The 24,110-nt window shown below is 38.6% G+C and overlaps 1 protein-coding gene across 6 annotated transcripts in view; it reads right to left on the minus strand.

Annotated features, from left to right (window-relative positions):
• ACBD6 (acyl-CoA binding domain containing 6) overlaps positions 1-24,110 on the minus strand; it is a 236,353-nt gene that overhangs the window by 22,684 nt on the left and 189,559 nt on the right. The window lies entirely within an intron of this gene.

A 24,110-nucleotide genomic window follows, 5' to 3' on the forward strand; every position in this document is an offset into this window, starting at 1 on the left:
AGCTCTATACGTTGAAAAGGCTATTCTTCCCTCCATTGAATTTCATGTTGGCATTTTTGTCAAAAATCAGCTGACCATTTGTGATTGGATCTATTTCTAGGTTATCTATCATGTTCCTTTGATCTATATACCTATTCTTATACCAATACAACATTGCCTTGATTTCTGTACTTTATAGTAAGTCCTGAAACCAGTGTGGGGCCTCCAACTTTATTCTTTTTCAAAGTTGTTTTGATTATTCTAGGTCCTTTGCTTTTCCATATAAATTTTAGAATTAACTTATAAGTTTTTACAAAGATCCTGCTGGGATTCTGATGGGGACCCCACTGAATCTATAGATCAATTTGGAAAGAATAGACAGCTTAACAATATTGAGTCTTTTGATCCACGAACAATGGTATCTCTTTCCATTTAAATTTTCCGTAATTTTGATAACATTTAGGAATTATACGCATACAAATCTTACACTTATTTTGTTTGATGTATCCCTAAGAATTTCATGTTTTTGAGGCTACTGCAAATAATATCTTTTAAAAATTCAATTTACTGTAAGCATAAAGAAAAACAATTAAGATTTATATACTAGCCTTGGTGTTTTTGAATTTTAATTTTCAATTGTTCATTACTAGTATATATGAATACTCTTCATTTTTGTATATTGATTTTATATCCTGTGAACTTGGTGAACTCACTTATTCTAGTTTTTTTTTTTTTTAATAGATTCTTGGGGTCTTATACATAGATGGACACATCACCTACGAGAAAAGGAAGTTTTATTTCTTCTTTTTAAATCTACATGGCTTTCATTTCTTTTTCTTGCCTTAATGCATTGGCTAGAACTTTTAATACAATGTTGGATCAAAATGGAGAGAGTGGATATCTTTGTCCACAGTCTTACAGGGAAAGCATTCAGCCTTTCATCATCAAGGCCGATATTAACTGTCGATTTTCTCAGGCTAAAGAAATTCCCTACTATTTCCTATTTCTATTTTGTTGTGAGTTTTTGTTGTTGTTGTTTTAATCATGAAGGGAAGTTGAATTTTGTCAGCCTTTTCTATATAAATTGATATAATCACATTTTGTTTTTTTGATCTGTTGATATGGTGAAATACTATGGTTCTCAATTGCCAAACCAACCTTGCATTCCTAGGATAAACACACTTGTACAAAATTTATTACCCTTTTTGTATTTACTAGGTTCAATTTGCTAATATCTTATTAAACATTTTTGCATCTATGTTCATAAGGAATATTGGCCTGTAGTTTTCTTTTCCTCTAAGGTCTTTGTCTGGATTTGGTTATCAGGGTAATTCTGGCTTCACAGAATGAGCTGGGCAGTGCTCCTTCCCCTTCTATTTTCTGGAAGCGTTTATGTGTAGAATTTTTTTTTTTTTTTTTTTTTTTTGAGACAAAGTCTCACTCTGTTGCCCAGGCTGGAGTGCAATGGTGCAAATGGCATGATCTTGGCTCACTGCAACCTCTACCTCCTGGGTTCAAGCAATTCTTCTGCCTCAGCCTCCCGAGTAGCTGAGATTACAGGTGCCCACCACCACACCCAGCTAATTTTTGTATTTTTAGTAGAGACAGGGTTTTGCCACCTTGGCCAGGCTAGTCTCAAACTCCTGACCTCAGGTGATCTGCCTGCCTCACCTCTCAAAGTGCTGGGATTATAGGCATGAGCCACTGTGCCTGGCCAATTTCATCCTTAAATACTCAGTAGAATTCACCAGTGAAGTAATCAAGGCCTGGAAATCTTGTTGTGGGAAAGTTTCTAGCTACAAATTCAATCTCTTTAATAAATATAGGGCTATCCAGATTTTCTATTTTTTATTTTTGTTTTTTTAAGATGGGGTCAGGTTATGTTGCCCTGGCTAGATGTAGTGGCTATTCACAAGCATGATCATAGTGCAGTGCAGCCTTGAACTCCTGGCTCCAAGTGATCCTCTTCCCTAAGCCTCCCAGCTGGGACTAAAGGCATGCACTTCTATTTCCTTTTTTTCTTTTTTTTTTTTTTTTTTTTGAGATGGAGTCTGGCTCTGTTGCCCAGGCTGGAGTGCAGTGGCACAATCTTGGCTCACTGCAATCTCCGCCTCCTGGGTTCAAGTGATTCTCCTGCTTCAGGCTTCTGAGCAGCTGGGATTACAGGTACACACCACCGCATCCGGCTAATTTTTGTGTATGTAGTAGAGACAGGGTTTCACCATGTTGGCCAGGCTGATCTCAAACTCCTGACCTCAGGTGATCCTACCCGCCCCAGCCTCCCAAAGTGCTGGGATCACAGGTGTGAGCCACCACGCCTGGCTTTCTATTTCTTTTTCAGAAAACTTTGGTAGTTTGTGTCTTTAAAAAAATTTGTCCTGGCCAGGTGCAGTGGCTCATGCCTGTAATCGTAGCAGTAGCACTTTGGGAGGCCAAGGCAGGCAGATTGCCTGAGGTCAGGAGTTTGAGACCAGTCTGGGCAACATGGTGAAACCCTGTCTGTACTAAACATACAAAAATAAGCTGGGCACAGTGGCGCATTCTTGTAATCCCAGCTACTCGGGAGGCTGAGGCAGGAGAATCGCTTGAACCTGGGAGGTGGAGCCTGCAGTGTGAGCAGGCTGAGATCGCACCACTGCACTCCAGCCTGGGTGACTGAGTGAGACCCTGTCTTAAAAAATAATAATAGGCCGGGCGCGGTGGCTCACGCTTGTAATCCCAGCACTTTGGGAGGCCGAGGCGGGCGGATCACGAGGTCAGGAGATCGAGACCACGGTGAAACCCCGTCTCTACTAAAAAAAAAATACAAAAAATTAGCCGGGCGCGGTGGCGGGCGCCTGTAGTCCCAGCTACTCGGAGGCTGAGGCAGGAGAATGGCGTGAACCCGGGAGGCGGAGCTTGCAGTGAGCCGAGATTGCGCCACTGCACTCCAACCTGGGCGAAAGAGCGAGACTCTGTCTCAAAAAAAAAAAAAAAAAAAATAAATAAATAATAATAATAACTTGTCCATTTCATCTAAGTTATCTATTTCATTGGTACAAAATTGTGTATAATCTTTCCTTATTTGCTTTATAATATCTTTAGGATATGTACTGATATCCTTTCATTCCTGAAATTGGTAATTTGCTTTTTTTTTTTTTTGGTGTCGCATCTCACTTTGTTACACAGGCTGGAGTGCGGTGGCACAATCATAACTCACTGCATCCTGGAACTCCTGGGCACAAGTGATCCTCCTGCCTCAGCCTCCTGAGTAGCTGGGACTTACAGGCTCAAACAACTATGCCTGGCATGTTTTAAAACATTTTTTGTAGAGATGGGGTCTTGCTATGTTGCCCAGGCTGGTCTCGAACTCTTAGCCTCAAGTGATCCTTCCACACTGGTCTCCCAATGTGCTGGGATTACAGGTGTGAGCCACAGCACCCAGCCTGTTTCTTCTCTTTTTTTTCTTCCTTGGTCTGGCTAGAGGACTATGTTTTATTGATCTTTACAAACAACCGGTTTTTGATTTCACTGATTTTCTGTTTTGTGATTTTCTATTTCAATGATTTCTGCTTTGATTTTTCTTATCGTTTCACACTTTGGGCTTAATTTGCCCTTCTTTTTTTGAGGTAGAAGCTTGGATCACTGATATGAAGTCTTTCTTCTTTTCTAATAATAGTATTTAATTTCCTTTAAAGCAGTGGTTTAGCTGCATCCCCCAATTTTTTTTTTTTTTTTTTGAGACGGAGTCTTGCTCTGTCACTCAGGTGCAGTGGTGCAATCTTGGCTTGCTGCAACCTCTGCCTCCCCGGCCCGGCTTAAGCGATTCTCCTGCCTCAGCCTCCCATGCATCCCACAAATTTTGACAAGAGTGTTTTCATTTTCATTCAGTTCAAAATATTTTATATAGGCATAACTTATTTTATTGTGCTTCACTTTACTGTGCATCACAGATAATGCATTTTTTTTCAAATTAAAGATTTGTGGCAACTCCATATTAAGCAAGTCTATCGGTGCCATTTTCCCAACAGCATTTGTTCATTTTGTGTCTCTGTATCACACTGTGGGGATTCTCACAATATTTCAAACTTTTCATTATTGTTATTTCTGTTGTGAAGATCTGTGATAAATGATCTTTGATGTTACTATTGTAATTTTTTTGGGGTGCCATGAACTGCACCCATATAATACGAATTTCATCGACCAATGTTGTATGTGTTCTGACTGTACCATGGAACAGCCAATCCCCCATCTATCCCTCTCCTTGGGTCTCCCTATTCCCTGAGACACAATAATATTGAAATTAGGCCAATTAATAACCCTACAATGAACTCCAAGTGTTCAAGTAAAAGGAAGAGTCACACATCTCTCATTTTCAATCAAAAGCTAGAAATGATTAAGCTTAGTAATGAAGGCATGTCAAAAACCAACATAGGCAAAAGCTAGGCTTTTTGTGCAGTCAGCCAACTTGTGAATGCCAAGTAAAAGTTCTTGAAGAAAATTAAAGCACTATTCCAGCGAACATACAAATGATAGGAAAGCAAAACAGCCTTATTTCCGATTTAGAAAAAGTCTGAGTGGTCTGGGTAGAAGATCAAACCAGCCACAACATCCTCTGAAGCCAAAGTCTAATCCACAGCAAGGCTCTGGCTCTTTCATTCTATGAAGACTGAAAGAGATGAAGAAACTGCAGAAGAAAAGTTAGGAGTTGGCAGAGGCTGACTCATGACGTTGAAGGAAAGTTGTCTCCATAAAATAAAAGTTCAAGGTAAAGCAGTAAGTGCTGATGCAGAAGTGAGAGCAAGTTATCCAGAAGATCTAACTAAGATAAAGATAATTGATGAGGATGGCTACTACACAACAGATTTTCTTTTTTTCTTTTCTATTAGACAGAGTTTCACTGTGTCGCCCAGGTTGGAGTGCAGTGGCGTGATCTTGGCTCACTGCAACCTTTGCCTCCTGGGCTCAAGCAATTCTTGTACCTCGGCCTCCTGAGTAGCTGGGATTACTGACCATGTGCCACCATGACTGGCTAATTTTTGTATTTTTGGTAGAGAAGGGGTTTCACCATGTTGGCCAGGCTGGTCTGGAAATCCCGACCTCAAGTGACCCACCCACCAGGGGCTCCCAAAGTGCTGGGATTATAGGCATGAGCCACCGTCTCCAGCAGCAGATGAACCAGCCTCATATTGGAAGAAGATGCCATCTAGGATTTTCATAACTAGAAAGGAGAAAACAATGCCTGTCTTCAAAGAATAGGTGAACTCTCGGCCAGGCGCAGTGGCTCACGCCTGTAATCCCAGCACTTTGGGAGGCCGAGGGGGGCAGATCACAAGGTCAGGAGATCGAAACCATCCTAGCTAACATGGTGAAACCCGATCTCTACTAAAAATGCAAAAAATTAGCTGGGCGTGGTGGCATTTGCCTATGGTCCCAGCTACTCGGGAGGCTGAGGCAGGAGAATAGCTTGAACCCAGGAGGCGGAGGTTGCAGTGAGCCGAGATTGCGCCACTGCATTCCAGCCTGGGCAACAGAGCAAGAAAAAAAAAAACAAAAAAGAACAGGTGAACTCTCTTGTTAGGGGCTAATGCAACTGGTGACTTTAAGTTGAAGACAATGCTCATAAACCATTCCAAAAATCCTAGGGCCCTTAAGAATTATGCTAAATCTACTCTGCCTATACTCTATAAATGCAACGACAAAGCCTGGATGATGGCATATCTATTTACAACGTGGTTTACTAAATATTTTAAACCCACTGTTGAGACCTACTGCTCAGGAAAACAGATTCGTTTCAAAATATTACTCTCATTGACAATGCACCTACTCACCCAAGAGCTCTGATGAAGATGTACAGAGATGAATGTCAGTAGCTGAACTGGGTTTGGGTTTGTTGTTGTGATAGATAAGTTCAGTGCATCATTGCCTTCAAACTCCTCCAGTGATAGGATGCTGCTACCTTATGCTTAGTGTGGGGCTAGGGTGCTAGGGTTTTTTTTCACTATTCTTGCTCCACCCTTAGCTTTCAGCAGTCTCTGCATATCTGTACCACAGAGGAAGTCTCTCTCTCTCTACATTCTTTTCCCTCCTCCATCAATGGACTACTCTTGCTTATTAGTCAGGGCTTGGCTCATGGCGGGAGTAAGATGGAGTTCTTTGTCCTTTTGGGCTGGTCTCAGTCTTAGGCAGGACCTTAGGGATGGTGATTTCTCTTTGTTCCTACACACCCCTCCCCCAAATGTCAGCCAAACTCTGTGGTGTGTGTGTATGTGGTGTTGGTAGTGGTGGGTGTCTTGGGTGGGAGAGACTTTCCTACCCTGCCTTCAGTGGTGGGGGAATCTCTGCTTTATATCACTGCAAGAGTCCTAAGCCCAGGGCTTTCCTGTCCCTCCCTGAAGGCAGATTTTGCTTTTACTCTAACTTCAAAAGCAGTAGATATCTACTTGAGCCCAGGAGCAGCAGGAGGGGAGGCCAGAAAGGCTTTCAGCTCCTCCTCTATGGCTTAAGGATTTGGCTTTGAATGAAATAAGAGTTTAGGATTGTACAACATGGTGGCTATAGTTGATAGTAACTTACTATATTCTTGAAAATTGTTGAGAGTAATTTTAAGTGCTCTCACCACAAAAAATGATAAGTATGTCAGGCAATTCATCTATTAATCAGCTCAATTCAGCCATTCCACAATGTATACATATTTCAAAACATCATGTTTTGAAACATATACAATGTTTATGTGTCAAAAATTTAATTAATTAAAAAAAAAAAAGGATACAGGGAAGTGGAAATGTTTCATGCCTGTGTGCCACTGAAGAGGCTTTCTCTCTTCTATAGAAATTTCTCTCATGAGCACCCAGTTAATGAAAAAGAATGCAACTGAGGACTCCTTTTGGGTCTCAGGCTCCTAGTTACTCTAAAATGTCATGCTAGCTCACTTTAACAACTTGTTAATCTTCGCTGCTTTCTTCCTATTTTTATGGTGGCTGCCTCTTCTTCAGGTGTTCTGCCAAAGGTGAAACAGTTTGTGTGTCTTATAGGGGCTTGTCACTCTTTGAAATTCAGTTTATTTGGCTGCCATGAAACCTCTGCTCTCCGATGTGTTCACAAAAAGTTATGATTTTGTAGACTATCTTTTTCTTTTGTTAGGGTAAGAATGAAGTTCTCTTGCAGTTTTCTACATCTTAATAGTGGAAGCAGAACTCCCTAGGGGTTTGTTTTAAATGATTTAGCAGTGATATTTCTTCTTTTGCTCTCTAACGGTACTTAGGTAAAGATAAAGTAGTTTCTCTGGTTCCCTTGACCATCTTTTCTCCTTGTGTGGGTGCTTCCAGCTTAGGGCTTCATGGCTATGTGCTGTGAAGTGTGCATAGAGCCGACAGCCAAAACCAGGTTGTGATAGGTACTTGGGATAGATTTTGTGATCCTTTACATTACTTATCTGGATAAGCTTAGGCACCAAACTCTAATCCATACCCATATAAGCTCAGAGGTTCTTCTAAGTGAACCAAAGTAGAGGGGAGATTTTTTTCTGAGCTAAAATCAGACCATTTGTGAACACTATCTCTGCCTTCAGTGTCATGGGGTTTCTTAGAAGGCTACCAAGGTATAGATACTAATATCTGACGAATGGAGAATAGGAGAAAACGTAGAGGGAGGCAAGAATTGCCTATTCCAACCCCAGGGTCACTGCTGATTGGCTGAGATCATAGTTTTGGGTAGCTCCTGAGACTCAAGAGCTATTCTGCATCTTGAGGGATGCCACAGAAAGGGAGGAAGAGAAGGTATCGTCTTTACCAAGGCCGAGGATTCAAGAGAGTGTTTAGGATTATAGTATCTGAGACTTTAAAATTGACTCCCAAAATAATTTTATCATTATTATCATTTTTTTGAGATGGATTCTCACTCTTGTTGCCCAGGCTGGAGTGCAATGGCACGATCTTGGTTCACTGCAACCTCTGCCTCCCAGGTTCGAGCGATTCTCCTGCCTCAGCCTCCTGAGTAGCTGGGATTACAGGTGCCCACTACCAAGCCCAGCTAATTGTTTTTGTATTTTTTAGTAGAGATGGGGTTTCACCATGTTGGCCAGGCTGGTCTCAAACTCCTGAGCTCAGGTGACCCACCTGCCTTGGCCTCCCAAAGTGCTGGGGTAACAGGCATGAGCCACTGTGCCTGGCCCAAAAATAATTTTAGTCAACATTTTTCATTTTAAACTTCTGAAGGGTTTTATCACGAATCACTGTATACCAAATTGGATTAAAATGAAAGACAATCTCTTATAAAATATAATAAAGTTGAAGACACATTGCCTTATATCAAGTAGCTGTGAAAAAAAGGCTATTTATCCTGCATAGAGCTAGCTACTTTAACCTTTACACTGCAGTTATTGGTATCAACTTACTGTAAGAAACACTTAGGTTTTATAGGACCTTTAGCAGTGTCACAGGAATAAACTTCCCATTGTATAAATCTATAATACACAATAATAACCATCATGATCTGTCAGATCACGCTTGGCTCAATTCCAACCCAACAGTACGCGAGAAGATCAGGGCTAAGCAGATGTGTGCTATGGCTGAAGACACAAAAGATGGCCATCTCAGACAAAGGGACATTAATTACATTTATGCTGTATGATGATGTGACCATTCCAGTGGTGAGATATGATATAATCTATGGGCACCAACCCAGCTATGGAGCTTAAGAATTTAAGTTCCACATCTAGGGAACTCTAGTCAACCAGCTATGAAAATGCTACCTGAGGCTAATAATAATTCCCTAACTTGACAGATGTGAATAAAATTTTACCTCAGGTCTAACTATAATGTGAGATATGAATTTGGAATTTAAGGTTGCAAAACAGTAATTCAGAGCAAGAAATATGGCATTCATATGAAAGGAGTTTTATTAACAAATGCCTGGGAGTTATGCAAAGACAGACTTACATGACAGCATAAACAATGAGGAAGTTATATAGATAAAAAAGAATGAGACTGAGTAACTTAAAGGACAAGGGTCCTTCTAAACCACATGGGTGCATCTTATCCTGATATGAGGAGGCCACCTGCAGTATCTCTTGGAGACTCACTGTTGAGAGGCATCCATTATGTTTATGTTAGCACAGAGCCTACTTGCACATATAGTTGCCCAACAAATAGTTGTTGAAAAAATATGCTTTGTAGCCCGCAATGAGATGCTGAACTACTTGAGTATATGCTTCTTCTTGTATTCTCTTCTCCATCTAGCATAATGCTGGGCACTTACTGTTTGCTCAACATTCATTAGTTAATTGATTTCTCTCTTTTTGGCATCTTCAGTGAAACCCAAGTCATAATGTAGAGTGGTCTTTCAGAAATGTGTACTCTGCCCACCCTTTCAAAACAGACAAAGGCAAAGAACATGAGAGAGAAATGAGGAAAGGGTGCTAACATTTTACCAAATTAATGAGGGGATATACTGGTGCCCACAATGTGCTGGGAAATACAAAAACAGTCATAAGCCCATCTCGGAAAAGCTTGAGCAAGTCTATAGGGATTAGAACAGTTGCTGAATTTATGGTACCCTGGGAACCTCTATTTGTCAAGTGCCATAGAGGCAGCCCTGACACTGGCACAGGTGAAGATGAATTTCCATTCAGAGCAGTGAGCCTTCTGACTCCATTAATCCTCAGGGTTTTGATGATGAATTTCTTTCTTTTTTTTATTTTATTTTCACTCTAATGCCTCCTCCCACTGCCCTGTAACAGTGTGGAGGTAACAGAACAGATGGTGCTTTGCGTGGAAGACTGAGGGCTCATGAGGATACAAAGCCTGCCCACTCTGAAATCACATGACTGCACGTGCAAGGAAAAGCCTTGATTTCCCCTGGGAGACACAGATGCAATGATATTAGTATTCCCAGTGGAGGAAGAGGAGGGGAAGGCTAACAGGCCATTTATAAGTAAGACCACACTTACACCAATATACTCTTCAGCAAGGACCATGTTTAATCACGAAATAACAGGAGGACCAATATCTGAAGATTCAAAAAAAAAAAAACCCAGGTAAAATACAGGCATATAAGGGTTTTAGTATGCTGCCACACAAAGCCTATTTAGAATGAACTAGTAAGGACGTACAGTAGTAGAATACTGGCCTCTAGTTAACCTGCGATTGGCTCTGACCCAGTTCTAATCTGAAGAAGCCAGGATTTACAACCTGCTTAAGGATGCAGTTTGACAACTGCTATAATCAGAAGAGCTGTCAACACAAGGACAGCTGTCAAGCCCAACCATAATTCATAAAAAAAATAGCTAAGTCCCCAAAGACATCCCCAACACTGTCTGCACTCACTGGATTTAACAATACTTATGGTTTTATGAAAGTTCCAAGAGTAGGTTGAGTCCTGAAATAAAATAAAATCAACAAATAGTAACTGACTGCCCACTAAATAAAAAGGGTTAAATAATATTAAGTGATTAAATGAATAACAAATATGCCCAGCAGGTTCTCTGGCATATAATAGGTGCTTAATAAATGGTTATTATTATTATTACATGCAAGACTGTTTTGACTACCTTAAAAACTGGCAAGAATCCAGTGACCTAGTGAAAAATTATAAATTAAAAATAACCCACTCCTGTAAGTGATTATGAATTAAACTTAAAATAGTAATTTTTATTAAATATTCCTGAATTGTCAGAATATTTTAGTTTTATATATTTGTAATGCCAGAACTTCTAGGGATATTTAGTGTTTGATTATCTTGATTTTAACATACATGGCATTTGTTTTGTTCTTTCCATGATGATTAATATAACCTGAGAGAAATAGAAGTTCTAGATCAATTTTAGGCAAGATTTCTGAATCAGGGGTAATTTTTATTAATGTATAAACTCTTGGTGAACAGAAATAAAAAGATAAAAGCACCCAGATAGACAGAAATATTGATATACATTTACTCCCAAGTACAGTCTTGAAAACTAGCCTTGAATCACTGACCAAGGTAACTAATAAGAAAAGACTTTCTTTAATTTCATTTCTATAAAAGATTATCTTCCACAAAATAATGTCTTCCTTAAAAAGACAGCAGGACTGTAATTATTTATGAAATTATGAAAAGATGTCTGGAAGTAGAATCAGAAGACCTATACAAGTGTCTTGGCTCTGCAACCTACAGCTTGGATTATCCTGTCAAGGTAACATCTCTGAACTGTAGTTTTTCATCTAAAAATGGGGGAAGGCAGTACCTAGCTCAAACATTTGTAGAAAAGGCTAAATGAGATTTTACAGAGAAACAATAACACTGCTACTGTATATCTGCCTAAGTTTAGACTTTTTTGGTGTCTGTATACTTCTTAAAGAGGATAAAATGCACACAGAAGAGTACCAAAATCATATACAGTTGAGCCTTGAACAACATGGGGGTTAGGTGTGTCAACTCCACATGAATTAGAAAAGCCACATACAACTGCTGACTCTCTGAAAACTTAACTACTAATATTCTATGGCTGACTACAAGCCTTACCAGTAAAGAAACTGTCAATTAACACGTATTTTGTATGTTATATGTCTTCTTAACAATATAATAAGCCATAGAAAATGTTATTAAGAAAATCATAAGATAAAATACATGTATAGTACTGTACTGTATTTATTGATGCTGTATGTTGCCTGTTTCCAAGATGAATCATCTGTCTGAAATGGTGGCTACTGCGGTGGCAGACCTCAAGCTATGGTACGTATCAAGCAACTTAACTTTTTCTTGTAATGTCATACTTTCCTTCTCAGGAACACTTCCAGCATCACTAGTGGCATTTTGTATGGGCCACCTTGTGTTATTCAAGGTTTATGGTAGTGTACTAAACACAAAAAATACAAAAGAACTGTGAGATCACATTTTACTGTGATACACCAATTTACTGGAGAGAAAAACTGCTCATGTAGAGATGACCAGCATCACCTGGCACTTTAAGCACAGACTGGCAACACTTGAGCTCACTGTAACAGCAACAGGAGGTATATACAAAATTATTACAGAACAGTATGTACTACAGTTAATTTTATGCAGTTATGATTTAATATTGCATTTTTACAATCGTTTACATTTTTCTCAGCTTTGGTGCCATAAACGGTCTGTGTTTGTGTGTTTAAGTTTTGATAAATTTTAACTTTTAACAATAGATTTGTGGGGGGGGAGGGTGGAGGGATAGCATTAGGAGATCTACCTAATGTAAATGACAAGTTAATGGATGCAGCACACAAACATGGCACATGTATACATATGTAACAAACCTGCACGTTGTGCATACGTACCCTAGAACTTAGAGTATAATTAAAAAAACAGATTTGTGTATATTTTATGATGGTAAATGATGAAATAGACTAGTATCTACATATATTTTATGCACTCATGGCATATGTAACTTTCCTTAATTTTTTCATATTTCTAGGCTGCAAAATTGAGTTTTTTTCAAGTTGTTGCAAATCTCCAAAATATTTTCCAATATATTCATTTAAAAAAAAACCCTGCATATGAATCTGGGTGCTCCTGTACTGGGTGCATATATATTTAGGATAGTTAGCTCTTCTTGTTGACTTGATCCCTTTACCATTATGTAATGGCCTTCTTTGTCTCTTTTGATCTTTGTTGGTGTAAAGTCTGTTTTATCAGAGACTAGGATTGCAACCCCTGCCTTTTCTTGTTTTCCATTTGCTTGGTAGATCTTCCTCCATCCCTTTATTTTGAGCCTACGCAAGTCCTTAGGGACCTAGAAAGAGACTTCGACTCCCACACAGTAATAGTGGGAGACTTTAACATCCCACTGTCAACATTAGACAGATCCACAAGACAGAAAGTTAACAAGGATATCCAGGAACTGAACTCAGCTCTGCACCAAGCGGACCTAATAGACATCTACAGAACTCTCCACCCCAAATCAACAGAATATACATTCTTCTCAGCACCAAACAGCACTTATCCCAAAACTGAGCACTTAGTTGGAAGCAAAGCACTCCTCAGCAAATGTAAAAGAACAGGAATTATAACAAACTGTCTCTCAGACCACAGTGCAATCAAACTAGAACTCAGGATTAAGAAACTCACTCAAAACCACTCAACTACATGGAAACCGAACAACCTGCTCCTGAATGACTATTGGATACATAACAAAATGAAGGCAGAAATAAAGATGTTCTTTGAAACCAAAGAGAACAAAGACACAACATGCCAGAATCTCTGAGACACATTCAAAGCAGTGCATAGAGGGAAATTTATAGCACTAAATGCCCACAAGAGAAAGCAGGAAAGATTTAAAATTGAAACCCTAACATCACAATTAAAAGAACTAGCGAAGCAAGAGCAAACACATTCAAAAGCTAGTAGAAGGCAAGAAATAACTAAGATTAGAGCAGAACTGAAGGAGATAGAGACACAAGAAACCCTTCAAAAAATCAATGAATCCAGGAGCTGGTGTTTTGAAAAGACCAACAAAATTGATAGACCGCTAGCAAGACTAATAAAGAAGAAAAGAGAGAAGAATCAAATAGATGCAATAAAAAATGATAAAGGGGATATCACCACCGATCCCACAGAAATACAAACTACCATCAGACAATACTATAAACACCTCTACGCAAATAAACTAGAAAATCTAGAAGAAATGGATAAATTCCTGGACACATACACCCTACCACGACTAAACCAGGAAGAAGTTGAATCTCTGAATAGACCAATAACAGGCTCTGAAATTGAGGTAATAATTAATACCTTACCAATGAAAAAAAGTCCAGGACCAGACGGATTCACACCCGAATTCTACCAGAGATACAAGGAGGAACTGGTACCATTCCTTCTGAAACTATTCCATCAAAAGAAAAAGAGGGAATCCTCCCTAACTCATTTTATGAGGCCAGCATCATCCTGATACCAAAGCCTGGCAGGGACACAATCAAAAAAGAGAATTTTAGACCAATATCCCTAATGAACATTGATGCAAAAATCCTCAATAAAATACTGGCAAACCGAATCCAGCAGCACATCAAGAAGCTTATCCACCATGATCAAGTGGGCTTCATCCCTGGGATACAAGGCTGGTTCAACATACGCAAAGCAATAAATGTAATCCAGCATATAAACAGAACCAATGACAAAAACCATATGATTATCTCAATAGATGCAGAAAAGACCTTTGACAAAATTCAACAACGCTTCATGCTAAAAACTCTCAATAAATTAGGTATTGATGGGACGTATCTCAAAATAGTAAGAGCTATCTATGACAAACCCACAGCCAATATCATACTGAATGGGCAAAACCTGGAAGCATTCCCTTTGAAAACGGGCACAAGACAGGGATGGCCTCTCTCACCACTCCTATTCAACATAGTGTTGGAAGTTCTGGCCAGGGCAATCAGGCAGAAGAAGGAAATAAAGGGTATTCAATTAGGAAAAGAGGAAGTCAAATTGTCCCTGTTTGCAGATGACATGACTATGTATCTAGAAAACCCCATTGTCTCAGTCCAAAATCTCCTTAAGCTGATAAGCAACTTCAGCAAAGTCTCAGGATACAAAATCAATGTGCAAAAATCACAAGCTTTCTTATACACCAATAACAGACAAACAGAGAGCCAAATCATGAGTGAACTCCCATTCACAATTGCTTCAAAGAGAATAAAATACCTAGGAATCCAACTTACAAGGGATGTGAAGGACCTCTTCAAGGAGAACTACAAACCACTGCTCAATGAAATAAAAGAGGATACAAACAAATGGAAGAACATTCCATGCTCATGGGTAGGAAGAATCAATATCGTGAAAATGGCCATACTGCCCAAGGTAATTTATAGATTCAATGCCATCCCCATCAAGCTACCAATGACTTTCTTCACAGAATTGGAAAAAAATACTTTAAAGTTCATATGGAACCAAAAAAGAGCTCACAGTGCCAAGTCAATCCTAAGCCAAAAGAACAAAGCTGGAGGCATCACGCTACCTGACTTCAAACTATACTACAAGGCTACAGTAATCAAAACCACATGGTACTGGTACCAAAACAGAGATATAGATCAATGGAACAGAACACAGCCCTCAGAAATAATGGCACACACCTACAACTATCTGATCTTTGACAAACCTGACAAAAACAAGCAACGGGGAAAGGATTCCCTATTTAATAAATGGTGCTGGGAAAACTGGCTAGCCATATGTAGAAAGCTGAAACTGGATCCCTTCCTTACACCTTATACAAAAATTAATACAAGATGGATTAAAGACTTAAATGTTAGACCTAAAACCATAAAAACCCTAGAAGACAACCTAGGCAATACCATTCAGGACATAGGCATGGGCAAGGAGTTCATGCCTAAAACACCAAAAGCAATGGCAGCAAAAGCCAAAATTGACAAATGGGATTTAATTAAACTAAAGAGCTTCTGCACAGCAAAAGAAACTACCATCAGAGTGAACAGGCAATCTACAGAATGGGAAAAATTTTTGTAACCTACTCATCTGACAAAGGGCTAATATCCAGAATCTACAATGAACTCAAACAAATCTACAAGAAAAAAACAAACAACCCCATCAAAAAGTGGGCGAAGGACATGAACAGACACTTCTCAAAAGAAGACATTTATGCAGCCAAGAGACATATGAAAAGATGCTTATCATCATTGGCCATTAGAGAAATGCAAATCAAAACCACAATGAGATACCATCTCACACCAGTTAGAATGGCCATCATTAAAAAGTCAGGAAACAACAGGTGCTGGAGAGGATGTGGAGAAATAGGAACACTTTTACACTGTTGGTGGGACTGTAAACTAGTTCAACCATTGTGGAAGTCAGTGTGGCGATTCCTCAGGGATCTCGAACTAGAAATACCATTTGACCCAGCCATCCCATTACTGGGTATATACCCAAAGGACTATAAATCATGCTGCTATAAAGACACATGCACACGTATGTTTATTGCGGCACTATTCATAACAGCAAAGACTTGGAACCAACCCAAATGTCCAACAACGATAGACTGGATTAAGCAAATGTGGCACATATACACCATGGAATACTATGCAGCCATAAAAAAGGATGAGTTCATGTCCTTTGTAGGGACATGGATGAAGCTGGAAACCATCATTCTCAGCAAACTATCGCAAGGACAAAAAACCAAACACCGCATGTTCTCACTCATAGGTGGGAATTGAACAATGAGAACACATGGACACAGGAAGGGGAACATCACACCCAGGGCCTGTTGTGGGGTGGAGGGCGGGGGGAGGGATAGCATTAGGAGATATACCTAATGTTAAATGATGAGTTGATGGGTGCAGCACACCAACACGGCACATGTATACATATGTAACTAACCTGCATGTTGTGCACATGTACCCTAAAAGTTAAAGTATAATAAACAAAACAAAACAAAAAAACCCTGCATATAAGTGGACTCACACAGTTCACACCTACGTTGTTCAAGGGTCAACTGTATACAAATTTTCTTAAGGAAATTTATCCATGTAACTAGCACATATCAACAATCAGGTCATTATTAGACTGTCAGAAGCACCCGTGCCCTGTTAACCCCTTCTAGTTGCCTGCTACCTCCTTACTTCACCCAAGGTAATCATTATCCCCTTTACTAATGCTAGAGATAAGTTTTTCCCATTTTTGACCTTTATATAAATGGAAACCATACTGTATGTACTCTTTTGTGTCTGGCATCTCAGCTCAATAGCATGTGTAAGATTCATTTACATTATTGCATGTAGATGTAGCTCATTCTCATTGCTGTATAGCATTCTACTAGATGAACATCACAGATTATTACTAACCAGAGCTCATAATTTCTGAATCTGAAGATCCCAATGTTTAAATCAATTCTAGGAATTATTAGTAAGTATTTCTACAAATATTAATTTTTCCTAATTTCTCCTTCTGGAACTCCTATTAAAAATGCTGAACTTGGCTTTTATCCAAAAGACAAGCAATAACAAATGCTGGTGAGGATGTGGAGAAAAGGGAGCCCTTGTACACTATTGGTGGGAATGTAAATTAGTACAATCACTATGGAGAACAGTTTGGAAGTTCCTCAAAAAACTGAAAATAGAGCTACTATACGATCTAGCGATCCCAATCCTGGGTATATACCCAAAAGAAATGAAATCAGCATATCAAAGAGATATCTGCACTGCCATGTTTGTTGCAGCACTGTTCATAATAGCCAAGATTTGGAAGCAACCTAAGTGTCCATCAACAGATGAATGGATAAAGAAAATGTGGTATATATGCACAATGGAACACTATTCAGCCATAAAAAAGAGTGAGATTCTGTCATCTGCAACAACATAGATGGACTGGAGGTCATTATGTTAAGTGAAATATGCCATGCATAGAAAGGCAAACTTCACATATTCTTATTTGTGGGGGCTAAAAATAAAAACAATGGAAGCTACATAGATAGAGAGTAGAGGGATGGTTACGAGAGGCTGGGAAGGGTTGTGGGGACATGAGGGCGGAAATGGGGATGGTTAATGGGTATAAAAAAATTGTTACAAAGAATAAGACCCAGTATTTGACAGCACAACAGGATGACTATAGTCAATAATAATTTAATTGTATAATTCAAAATAACTAAAAGAGTATAATTAGATTGTTTGTAACACAAAGGATAAATGCTTGAGGGAATGGACACCCCATTTATCATGAAGTGATTATTACACATTGGATCCCTATATCAAAGTATCTCATGTACCCCATAAATATGTATCTAGTATACACCCACAAAAATTAAAAATAAAAAGATTAGGCTGGGTACAGTGGCTCATGCCTGTAATCCCAGCACTTTGGGAGGCCAAGGCAAGCGGATCATTTGAGGCCAGGAGTTTGAGACCAGCCTGGTCAACATGGTAAAACCCTGTCTCTACTAAAAATACAAAAACTAGCTGGGTGTGGTGGCGCATGCTTGTAGTCCCAGCTACTCTGGAGGGTTAGGCAGGAGAATCGCTTGAACCTGGGAGGCGGAGGGTGCAGTGAGTTGAGATCACACCACTGCACTCCAGCCTGGGTGACAGAGTGAGACTCTGTCTCAAAAAACAAATTAAGATAAATAAATGCTGAACTCTCTTGTTCCACTCTTAATGTCTCTTTACATTTATAATTTCTTTACCTTTCTGTGCTGCCTTTTTGGCAATTTCTTTAGACAAATATTTTCACCAAATTTTTTTTAACTTGTGTCAATTCTTCACTTTAACTTATCCGCTGTAAAATTTCTGTATTTTTTTTATTTACATAAGTTCTATTTGGTTCTCTTCCAAATCTACCTGTTCTTTTTTGGAATGTCTTGTTCTTGTGTTTTTGATTCCTTGATTTTATACAGACTTATTCTGATCATTTTTATCCAAGTTTTACTGAAGTTCCTCAAAGTCTAATACTGTAGTTTACTATGTCTATTGACATTCACTCAAGTGTATTTTGTAATTTTGGATTGTGAACAATATTCTCAGTGGGGCTTCATTCTGGAGGAACTTTGTACTGTATAGGTTGAGGATGTGTTTCTCAAGAGAAGTTTAGCATTCATCAGCCCAGTACACTTATGTTAATTTCTTGACTTGAGGATTCCTGAAATAATCAGAATATAAATGTGAACCCCAAACTTATAGGGCTTTTGTTTCCACCCAAATGCTAGTCTGAAGCAGAGAAGCTTCTTTGTCTTCTTTTTACCAGTAGGCCAACTTGTTCTAATCTCTACCCCTTTGCCTCCTCTTTTAAACCAAGGATATAGCCTTTTGAAGGTCCTGGCTCATGTGCAGGATCTCAGTTTTGAGTCCTGATTACTTCTAGTTCAAGAGGACTTATTTTCAGGTTGCGTTGGCATTGAAATCCAAGCTCAGAGTTCTCCCAGTTAGAGTGTTTGCTCACTCATTTACCGCTATAGATACTGGGTTCTTTATTGGGTGGGAAGTAAATGAATCTGGGGACATCTCTTATCTTGAAAAGAATGTTTGATGTATTTTATCCAGCAAATAGTAGGCATTCAAGTATTTGTTGAATGAATGAAATATAATTAAGGTGTATCATATTCATAGTACTAATAGAACCTATGATACTTAAATTTAAAATAATTTAATTTTTGAACAGATAATATATGCACATAGGTCCAATACAGAAGTTACAAAAGGGTTTACAGAAAAAGGTTTTCATCTTATTCTTGTATTCTAGCCCCACAGCTCCTCTTCCCTAAGGCAATTAACATTATTAGCTTTTTATGTATCCAACCAGAGATATATATTTACTAGCAAGTATGTATATATTCATGGCAGCACACTATATACACTGTGCTACACCTTAATCTTTTTGTTCAACAATATATGTTAAGAGATTTTTCTGTACCAGTACATAAAGAAAATAGAGCTTATTTGAACCCAGTCAGAAATGCTTTTTGAAAAATCCCTACCCTGTTGCTATCTATAAATGCATTTTAAATATATCAAACTTAAATGGACACATTCCTACATCCATACAGGCATTCACTCCTAATGGTTAACTAGGGATGACAGAGTGACTCATCTAAATTCTCAAGGGCACATTCAATCTGGTTTAGCTGTTGCTACAGTTTCTGGAAGGGAGAAATAAAAGGAAAACACAGCACATGCCACAGAGAAGGCACTGAAAAACATCTGAATGAAGGAATAAAAGAAGGAATAAGGGGATGGAAATAAGAGCTGATTCAGCAGGGCATGTGGGTGCACTGGCAGTGGTTGTCTTTATAAGCAAAGCAGTGAACTCTAGACCTTAGGGCAAATATTTTGGAGTAAAAGAAGGCTGGCATCTTGAAGCAAGGTATCAGGAAAAATGAGTAGCCTTGAATTTTGTGCTGAAGGCCCCTCACAACCACTGTGAAGAGTTTATCTTTCCTCTTTTTTGACTCTCCGGTCATTTGACTTAAGCCTGGTTATCCCAGATTGCCATCATAGCTGTGGGGGTGGCTGAGACACATTTTTTCTGGGTGGAAAATTAGGGTTTAGAACAGCCAGCTCTTGATAATACAGGAGGAATCATATGACAGAAATACTATATAAACATGTTTGAGGAGTAAGTGATGTGAATGCTGTGGAAGGAGGTATGGGAAAGCATTAATTTTTCTGTCTTTTCCTAGTAAATACAGACACATGGGAATTTCCAGTTCCCTTAAGCAAGCTTGTTAATCTCTTTGAGTTTTGGTTTCCTAATTTATAAAAAAAAATAACTACTACATATGCTTTGGGAGACTGATGTGGGAAAATAGCTGGAGGCCAAGAATTTGAGACCAGCCTGGGCTAGATCCTGTCTCAACAAAAATAAAATAACTTAGCCAGGTGTGGTGGTGCGTGCCTGTAGTCCCAGCTGCTTGGGAGGCTGAGGCAGAAGGATTGCTCAAGCACAGGAGTTCAAGGCTGCAGTGAGCCATGATTGTGCCACTGCACTCTAGCCTGGGCGACAAGAGTGAGACACTGACTCACAAACAAACAAACAAAAAAACCCTATTAGAGGGCTATTTATAGACAGGGGCTTACAGATTAAATAGTTTATTATTTTACTATTTTATATGCACACTTTAATGGTTCTTTCAAAGGCATTTGATACCACAAAATATGTATTTGTATGTGCATATATGTATATATGTGCAATTTTAATTAACAAATATTACAAGCATGGCATGCAGAGGAATAGACAGGCTAATAAAACAAGTTGTTGACTACTACAAATATGCTGCAATAAATGTTCTAAATCATATTTCATTATACACATGTTCAGGAGTTTTTCTCTGGTATATATCTAGAACCAGTATTACTAGCTTGTAGAGTATGTGTACCTTCAACTTTACTAAATCTTACTAAACTGATCTCAAAATGGCTGTAACAGTTGACACTCATCAGCAATGTATGAGAATTCTTGTTCTACAGCCTAATATTAATATTTGTAGACATTTACATGTTGCCAATCTGATCAGTATGAAGTTGTATCTAAATGTTTTAATCTGCATTCCCCAATTAATTATTGTTGGGAGACAATTCTTGAAGGGTCTCTGGCATTTCTGCACGTCTTATGTACAGAGGTACATAAGGTACAAAGGTACATAAGATGTGCAGAAGACGTAAGACAGTTTTTGTTCTAGACTAACTTTCAAGGATGTTTGTGTAATGAACAGATTTGACAACAGAGATAGTGTTTCTTTCCAGAACAGAGGGCAGGTTTGTTTACCATCCAGAATAATAAACAAAATACCTCCTCCTGAGCAAAGGTTTGCTTGCAGCCCATTATAAAAGATTAGCATTCCCTAAGATTAGGATTCCTAAGCCATGACACACGGTGTGTGCAGTATCTACATGGGCCTCTCTGCATCGCTCTGATGGGACTTTGGAGGCAAGAGGAAATGACAAAAACATGACGCTCATACTGCTTGCTGTGCCATGGATAATAAAGTCTTTCGTCTCTGATCCAAAAGTTTTGGGTCTTTTGCCAGCAACCATCAAACTGTCAGGCTAACTTGCTAGCTTGTAAGCAAAATACAGTCTCAGACTATTCACAGTTCTTTCTTTTTTACTTTTACTTTTTTATTTTTTTGAGACAGGGTCTTACTCTGTCAACCAGGCTGGAGTGCAGTGGCATAATCATTACTCACTGCAGCCTCCAACTCCTGGATTCAAGTGATTTTCCCACCTCAGCCTCTCAAGTAATTGAGACCGTATTTGCCCAGGACAGCCTTACCAAAAGGTAGCTGGAGGCAAGGCGGAAAATGTTTGTCCTGCGTCTCCCAGGAAGAAAGCCCTCTGACTAGCAGCTGGGAGGAGAGGGAGCTCTGTGTTCCTGGCTACAGCATTGTGGAGTGGAGTCTCCACATCGCTGACCTGGGAAGGCAGAAAGGAGGGAGTGATCTTGGTTCAAATACCACAAAGTTTTCCTTCTTACCAAATTTTTGTAGATTTTCTTGAACAGATGTCTCTTCATTTGCTTTTTGTTCTTGGTACCATTTCCAGAAGCTATTAAATGTCTATAGTTCCAAAAATAATTTTCACCAGTTTGACAAGGGAGCATATCAGTGGAGCTTCTCACATTGTCATGTTGGAAGTCAGTCTCTGCCTTCATTATTATAGCTGTAAAATAACATCTTGATATTTGGGAGAACAAGTCCTTCTTTCTTGTTTTTCTTCAATTTGCCTTAGATATTCCTGGCTCCATTATCTTCCATATGAATTTTAGGGCAAGCTTGTTAAATTCCACAAAGTATCTGCTGGAATTCTCATGAAAGTTCTCTGAATTTGCAGTTTGACTTGGCAGAAATGATCTTTATGAAATCGAGTCTTCCTATTCATTAACATGGATTATTTCTCCTTCTACTTAGGTCCTTTAAAAATGTCTTTTAAAAATTCTATTTTTTTCTATGAAGGTTTTACATGCCTTTTGTTAGGTTGAGTCCTAGGATTTTGTTGCTATTGTAAATAATATTGGAAAAAATTTTTAAATTTTTTTAGCTTTTTACAATAATGCTTAAGAATAAACTTAAAAAAACTAATGCATTCAGCATCCTTGCTAAATTGTATAGTTTTTATAATTTGTAGAGTTTCTTGGATTTCTATGTAGCTAACTGTATTGTTTGAGAATGATGATGATTTTGTTTTATCCATCTCATGTACCTTTTATTTATTTTTTCATTTTGTATTATCTACAATTCTAATACAGTATTGAAGAGAAACAGTAATGGTATGCATGTTTTTCTTGTTTTGGATTTTAAAGAAAATGCTTCACACATTCCATCTTTAATAATAATGTTTGCTCTGGGTTTTTGATAAGTAAATCAGGCCATAGAAGTCTTCTTAGATTCCTAGTTTAAGAGCTTTTATCATAAAAATAATTAACTAATATTTATTGAGTATATACCAGGTGTCAGACATTGTTCCAAGCATTTTACACAGATTAACTCATTATAACAAATCTCTGAAGTTACTATCCCTATTTCATCATAAGTAAACTGAGGTACAGTGTAAGTTAAGTATTTTGTCCAAGGTCAGGGGTAGAACTAGAATTTGAACCCAGAAGTCTGGCTTACGAGCAGGCTTAATTACTTTTCTCTACCACTCTTGAATGTTGAACGTCCTCAAGTGCTTTTTTTCTGCATTTGATTTGATCATATGGTTTTTCACCTAATTTGCTGATGTGGAAGGTTACATTAATAGATTTTTTAAATGTTAAGTCATCCTTGAATTCCCGGGATGAACCCAACTTGGTCAGCACATATCTTTCTTTCTTTTAAAAATATGTTGATGGATTTCATTTGCTAGTATTTTAATTCAGATTTTTGCATCTATGCTCAAAAGTAAGACTGACTCACAATTTTCCTTTCTCCTGCTGGTTTTGGTAACCAGGTTATGCTAGATAAACTCATAAGTGAGTTGAGGCTGGCAGTTGGTGACAGACATTTCAACCTCAATTATTAGACTGACATATATAGGTAGTATAATAGCTAGTCCAATAGGTTAAGACTCCTAGATAGCACAGTGAGGTTTCTCCAGCATTATCCCTCCAGAATGATTTTGCTTTTGTTTCCGCCAAGCATCCCAGAGACACTGTCAGCTTGAAATACCTTAGTTGATTTTTTAGCTTGGGATTTTTGAACACTTAAGTGCAAATTTAAAGTCCAAAGCAGTAGACAAAAGTGCCCAGGGTCATCTGAGCCACTTGTTACTGAATCGCAGTCTAAGGTTGCCATGATTGGCTAGCGTATTCCCTCCCAAAAGGTTGATCCATAATCTGGTTTAAATACTGATGGCTGTCTTTCATTCAGCCATATTCACGTCCAAATAGAATCTTTTTTTCTTTGGAGACAGGGTCTGTGTTGCTCAGGCTGGCCTCAAACTCCTGGATTTGAGTGATCCTCCTGCCTGAGCCTCCTGAGTAGCTGGGACTACAGACGTGCACCACTGCACCCAACTCCACACAGAATCTTTAAATCATATTTACTAGGACTTTACATTTTACAAAATACTGTAATATCTTTTATCTCACTGAATTTAACAAAAAGCTCTCTAAGAGCCATATTATTTCCATCTTACAGATTTTTCTTCTATTTTACAGATTACTTAAGCTAATCAGTTAGTAGGAGAAATTAGTTAAAAAATCAAATTTCTTTTTCTTCAATTAGATCA

The sequence above is a fragment of the Symphalangus syndactylus genome, chromosome 12 (genome assembly GCF_028878055.3).
Source record: "Symphalangus syndactylus isolate Jambi chromosome 12, NHGRI_mSymSyn1-v2.1_pri, whole genome shotgun sequence".
NCBI lineage: Eukaryota > Metazoa > Chordata > Mammalia > Primates > Hylobatidae > Symphalangus > Symphalangus syndactylus.